We start from the raw sequence: 6,000 nt of genomic DNA, 5'->3' as shown, positions 1-6,000 counted from the left end.
TGCTTGTAGCAGGGTCAGGACCGAGGTCGCGATTCGTTTTATTTTCTGCCCCTTAATCTCAGCGCTGGCAAGTCACAACTTGGCTCCTTTATATGTGCACGGAGACGCTTGCGTTTCTTTACCTCCTGCGGGGCAAGGAAAGACACGCGCAGTTTGGGTTCAGGAAAGTGCTCTCAAGCCTCTTGCCTGGGTTCCCACTTGCGTTGCTCCCAGACTTACATTTCTGTGCAAACCCGAAGAGAGCGGAACAGCTTAAATAAAGACAACCTCACGCCTTTAATCCTTGACCGCAAACACTGGAGTTTTTGTGCCCTGGATTTCTGAAATTCTTGGCTGGGGACTCAAAGCGGGGGAAGGGTGGGTAACAGCTTGTAAAAACTTCCCAAAGCAGAAATCCGAGCTCCTCCCCGCCCCCGGCTCCCAATGACACCTGGATTCTAGAGAAATGGGGCAGCCGAAGGAGGAGCGTCCCCAAGGGCTGGGGGCGCCCCCCACGGGTGGTTTTGAGTCGCGGGTTCCTAAGCCAGCGGGTTCTCGGCGCCGAGCCGGGTTTGAAGCCCGGACTCCCTGCAGGACGCCCCTCCCTGTCCCCGTGCGCGTCTATTTAGAGCCCAGCCTGGAGCCCATGGGATTCTGGGACTTGTAGTTCACCTTCGCAGCCCCAGGCGCTGCCACGACCCCGGACTCGGACTACATTGCCCAGGGAGCTTCCCGGCCTATATAAGCTGCCAGGAGCTGCTTCGAAGTGCAGTAACCATGTGGATTTGCTGCTGAAGCGTTTCCTCTGGCTCGCTGGGGTGGGAGGAGAGAAGGAGGAGGTGGTGGTGGAGGAGGAGGAGGCAGAGGGTGGAGAGAGAGAAATCGCACGCCGAGAGGAGGTGTGGGTGTTCCGCTTCCATCCTAACGGAACGAGTTCCCTCTTCGCGGACATGGGATTACCCAGCGGCTGCTAACCCCCTCTCCTCGCCCGGCTCCGCCAAAGTGGCGTGGCTCCCCGGGCACTAAGGTAGCGGCTGGGGCCGGGCAGAGGGCGCGGGGAGTTGGTACTGTCCCCGGGAGCAGAAGTTTTTGCCTCGCTCTCTGGGAGTTCTTGGTGGATTTGCATGCACTTGCATGCATTTTGGGGGTTCTTTTACCGAGGGCATTTTGGGGGTGTTCATTTGAGGTTAAAAAAAATTCTCGATTCCATCGACTGGCTTTGAGGCTACTCATTCTGGGTTGTAAAGGCATCCCCCCAAGTTGGAAACTAGCAGCAGCTGCAGGAAATAGTGTTGTTTTTTGGCGGGGGGGGGGGGGGGGGGGGCGGGGGTGGTGGAGAGGGAGGTCGTGGAGATATCCTATGTGAGTAGGCTAAAGGAAACAATCTTTCTTAAAATGTAGCCTTCCGTTGTGCTGCAAGGGAGAGGAATGCATATGTGGGGGCCCCAATGGGGAGGTTTTAGAAAAAAACGGAAGAAAACACGGGGAGCGGTGAGGGATGAAGTGTGGACGAAGCTCACGCCCGATGGGGATGCGGGCTTCGGATACTTGGCCTCCGCTCCTGGAAGCAAGTGCTTTGGGATCTGCCAAACACTTCTCTTAGTTTCAGCCCCCCGGCGCGTTCGAAGTTTGTGCGTACTTAGTCTCACTTGTCAATTGTATATTGGAAACAGATGAAATGACCTGTAATCTTCACCTAAGTGAACCCACCAACCTACCTGTCAAATTTTTGGTGGTGGTGGCGGCGGCGGTCCTGCGTGTGTATGTGTGTGTTTTGGGGGGAGGAGGGTTGGTCTCTCCAGGAAGGAGGCTAACTGAAAGTGGAAGTGTAGAATTTGAAAATTTCTATTAGGGACCCACTTCTGTCCAATCTCGCGTTCAGCTTTCTTTCTTTCTCATTACTTAGGAGCTGACCACCGGGGAGCAGAACTCACACCCCTGGCTGGGCGTGTTTTGGCAACAGAGTGCCTGACCTGGGTCAGGTGAGTGCGGAAGCCTGAAAGCTGTAGTTAATAATGAGTTTTGGTTCTAAGCCTATTTTAAGTTCTCACTAAGAAGTCATGGAGATGGGGAATAGGAAGAGACAGGAAACTCCAATGGTGAAGTCTCTGAAATTTGTCGCTGCGTGTGGTAAGGGCTTTAGGGAATGTATGAGATCCAGGGGGCAGTGCTGCCTAGTACTTTTGGCCCTGACTCAGAAGTGAAGCAGCCTGAAGCTTTATGGGAGCAGGGTGAAAAAAAGAATTAGATGGAATGGTAAAAGGGATGCCCACTGATGACCTCAGAATTGAACTTGCCAGGAGGTGTGCTGCTTATTTAAATTCTGAAAGATGCAGTGCATTTCATCTGCCAAGATACATAAGCAAAATTTATCTGCTCTCTTTCAAAAATAGTCACTTTCCTTTTTTTCCCCCTTATACTGTGAATATGTGTTTAATCAGAGTAGGTTGTGTGGCAAGAAATTAAAGTGGCTGCTGGCAAATTGAACTTGAAAAAGGGAAGTTCTTGAAGCATCAGATAGTAACATCCAATCCTTGATGCCACCTGAGCATCAAGGAATCTGGTGGATTCCTCTGGTTTAGGTGCCTGTCATGGGATATGAGCCGAGAACACCATTTATATGTAAACGCAAGCATCTCTTATGTTTTCTCCTGCAAATGTTCAGACTGCACTTCAAGAGAGGGAGGTTTTACCAGGTGCACAAATGCCCATTGCTGCAGATTTGAACATCACAAGCTTTTTCTGCTGAAATGGTCAGGGACAGGATAAACAACAGGGTAATAAAGGTGGGTGGAGCCTGGGTCTTCATAACTTATTTAACATTCTAAATATTTAGCTGTTCCCTGGGCTACAATCTTTGGGCTTTTCTAATTAGAAAAGAAGTCAGACACTTCATTATAGTAGTATTGTGCTTTTGTTTCCTGTTGATAAGATCCTTCGGAGTGCTAGTGGAGTGGGAAGTATTTGGATGTGTGAGGTCCACTTCCTTTTTGGAGTTCTCTTGACTCGCATGGCTGTGTGGGCATTCATAAGGCCAAGGAGTGGGTTCAGTTCCCCTCTTCAGAGGAAGCTGCAGGCAAGGAGAAAGTGGTCCACAGAATCTTCTCTCTGGTTGCTAAAAATGAGAATAATACACATGAAGTACTTGTAAGCCCGGTCCACAGCTATACATCATAGGAACCCTGTGAGTCAGGTACAGGCGAAGAAGCTGAGGTGCAGAGAGTGAGATCACTTGTCCAGTGGATGCAAGCTGTAACCCCAGGCTTTGGGACTTTGCTGTTTCCCACAAATGCATCTCAGTTGAGGGGGAATATGAGGGTAACTAGGAAAAGTGGTAAATGTATTGCTGTTGAAGAAATAACTCTTGATTGTGTCCTACCAATGATAAAGGAACAAAGTGACCTTCATGTGGGAAGAAAACAGTGTAGCCATAGGTGTAAAATGAAACACTCTGGATTTTTGAGGAGGTCTTAGGTATTGTACTGAGTTCATTTTAGAAAGCTGTGTGCTGAAAGCCTACATGAGGAGAGTAAAAGAATCCAAACAACAGGTAGCATTGTCTAGATTCAACATTGGGTTTATTTCACACCTGAAATCCATCTTGATCAGTTACATCAAGGCATCTGAGTAGGTTACAAGAATCAGGTGTTGCTCTGTTGGAATAATTTGTAAGTTTGAATCGCAGTGAATCTGAACTGTGAAATGTTGACTGTCTTTTCATATACTCTTCAGGTTGCTTTGTGGCCAATTGCGCAAGAACACTTTTCTTTTTCGTTTCTTACTTTCACTTGCGTGTGTGTATGTGTTGAAAGTATAATCTGCTTTTTGAATAATTCAAATTGAAACAATATCCTATCAAGATTTCCTTCTTATCAGGCAGGCAAAGTTCTTCATGCTCTAAATGAAATACTCCTGGTCTCCAGGAGTATTGAGACTCATGGAAGTTCTTTGGGGTTGACAGTGGTGTTACCTATTTAAACAAAGTGTTTGCCTTCTGGAGAGAATTAGCATCTTTAGGAAGGAGAGGTGGAAAATTTGCTTAGAGAAGAGATAGGTGAACTGAAATCATATTCGTTGCTTTATATCTCAAAGTATTTTCAACTGAGGAAGACCAGGGTCTTAAAGAGAGAAAGAAACTTCTAATACCATGGTGTGCAACCAACTGACTTGCACAGCAAACAATCACATGGCTATTTAGTTCATTTGTAATGATCGAATGGAAAATCTGATTTGTTTATGAGCAACTCTTAAACAAACCAAAGTGAAACAACAGTCACCAAATTTGAACAGTAAAAAAAACTCAAAATATTAAAATTAGGCCTGTAGTTAGACTTTCAGGTCAAGCTGTCCTTGCATACATCTGATTAACAAGCCTATCTAAGGCTAGTGTCGGTCTTCTTTGCTGTTGGTTTGATCTTTTAAAATAAAACACATTGTTTTCACAGGCTGTTTATTAACTGCAAGTATTACTACATAGTTGTTATTTTTTTTTTTTTCAGTTCACTTAGGCTGTTTTAAGTTTTTGCCTGACTCTTGATGAAATCAACTAAGGCTTCAAGTCAGTGACATGAATGACATAATTTCCATGATTCCTGCCAGTTGTCATAGTGTTTGTGGTTCTGAGGCTATTGCTAATGAGGATGAGCTGAAACCACCATCCACTGAGCTATTCCTTGTATTGAACTATGTCTGATTCTTCCCTAAACTGGACATGGTTTAAGGCACTTGGTGTGATAAATCTTTTCTAGCAATTCTAATGCTTATTAAATTATGGTTAAACTATTTTATTCCTTCATTCAAATTTTTTGAGTACCTGCTATGTGCCAGGGTGTGTTCTAGATGCTGAGGTTACAGCAATAGAAGTCCTATACCTTTTAATTTTATTTTTTAAATTTTGGCTGCATTGGGTTTTGTTGTGATAAACGAGCTTTCTCTAGTTGCGGCATATAGGCTAAGTTGTAGGTGGGATCTCAGTTCCCTGCCAAGGGATCGAACCCTCATATCCTCTGGAAGGAGAGGCAAATTCTTAATCACTGGACCACTAGGAAAGTCCTTGAGAGTCCTTTTCCTAAGAGGTCTTAAATCCTACTTCAGGGGAGTCAGCCAGTGTAAAAAGCAAGTATTATAGTATGACAGGTAGTAAATGATTTAAGGAAAAATAAAGCAGAGTAAGGAGTAAGAGAAAACAATAGTGTTGGTGAAGAAGTGGATAAATTGGACCCTTGTGCACTGTTGGTGGGAATGTGCAATGTTGCAGCTGCTGTGGAAGACAGTATGGTTATCCCTCAAAAAAATTAAGCATAGAAATTACCAGACAATCCAGCAGTTCCGCTTTTGAGTATATACCCCAAGGAATTGAAAGCAAGAACTCAAACGTATTGGTACAGCAATACTCAGAGCAGCATTACTCATGATAGCCAAAAGATGGAAATAACCCAGATGTTCACAGAAAGATGAGTGGATAAATAAGATGTGGTATATCTGCACAGTGGAATATTATTAGGCCTTAAAAAGCAATGAAATTCTGATACCTGCTGCAACAGAGATGAACCTTGAAAACATTCTGTTAAGTGAAATAGAAAGTAAAAAGTGTTAGTCATCACTCAGTCGTGTCCGACTCTTTGCGACCCCATGGACTGTAGCCCACCAGGCTCCCCTGTCCGTAGAATTCTCTAGGCAAGAATACTGGAGTAGGCGGTCCTTTCCTTCTCCAGGGGATCTTCCCAACCCAGGGATCGAACCCAAGTCTCCTGCTTTGCAGGCGCATTCTTTACTGTCTGAACCCCCAGGGAAGCCAGATGCAAAAGAGCAAATAGTATATGGTTCCACTTTGAAGAGGTCCCTAGGGCAATCATATTCACAGAGGCAGAAGGCAGAAGAGTGGCTGCCCTGGGTGGGGGTGCTGGGGAATGAGGAGTGTAATGGACACAGAGTTTCCTTTTGGGGAAGATGAAAAGGTTACTGGAAATGGATTGTGGTGATGGTTGCAGAACAAAGTGACTGTACTTAATGCCTCTGAAT

General features: G+C 45.5%; 1 protein-coding gene across 1 annotated transcript in view; it reads left to right on the top strand.

The window, feature by feature from the left end:
• Positions 1-829: 829 nt before the first annotated feature.
• ITPR1 (inositol 1,4,5-trisphosphate receptor type 1) overlaps positions 830-6,000 on the top strand; it is a 347,438-nt gene continuing 342,267 nt past the window's right edge. Inside the window, exons 1-2 of the mRNA XM_061128046.1 lie at positions 830-1,006; positions 1,886-1,961. The gene's annotated coding sequence lies outside the window, so the exon portion shown is untranslated. The remainder of the gene's footprint in view (positions 1,007-1,885; positions 1,962-6,000) is intronic.

This window comes from Dama dama, chromosome 24, assembly GCF_033118175.1.
Source record: "Dama dama isolate Ldn47 chromosome 24, ASM3311817v1, whole genome shotgun sequence".
Lineage (NCBI taxonomy): Eukaryota > Metazoa > Chordata > Mammalia > Artiodactyla > Cervidae > Dama > Dama dama.
This window is presented reverse-complemented; position numbering and strand designations above follow the sequence as displayed.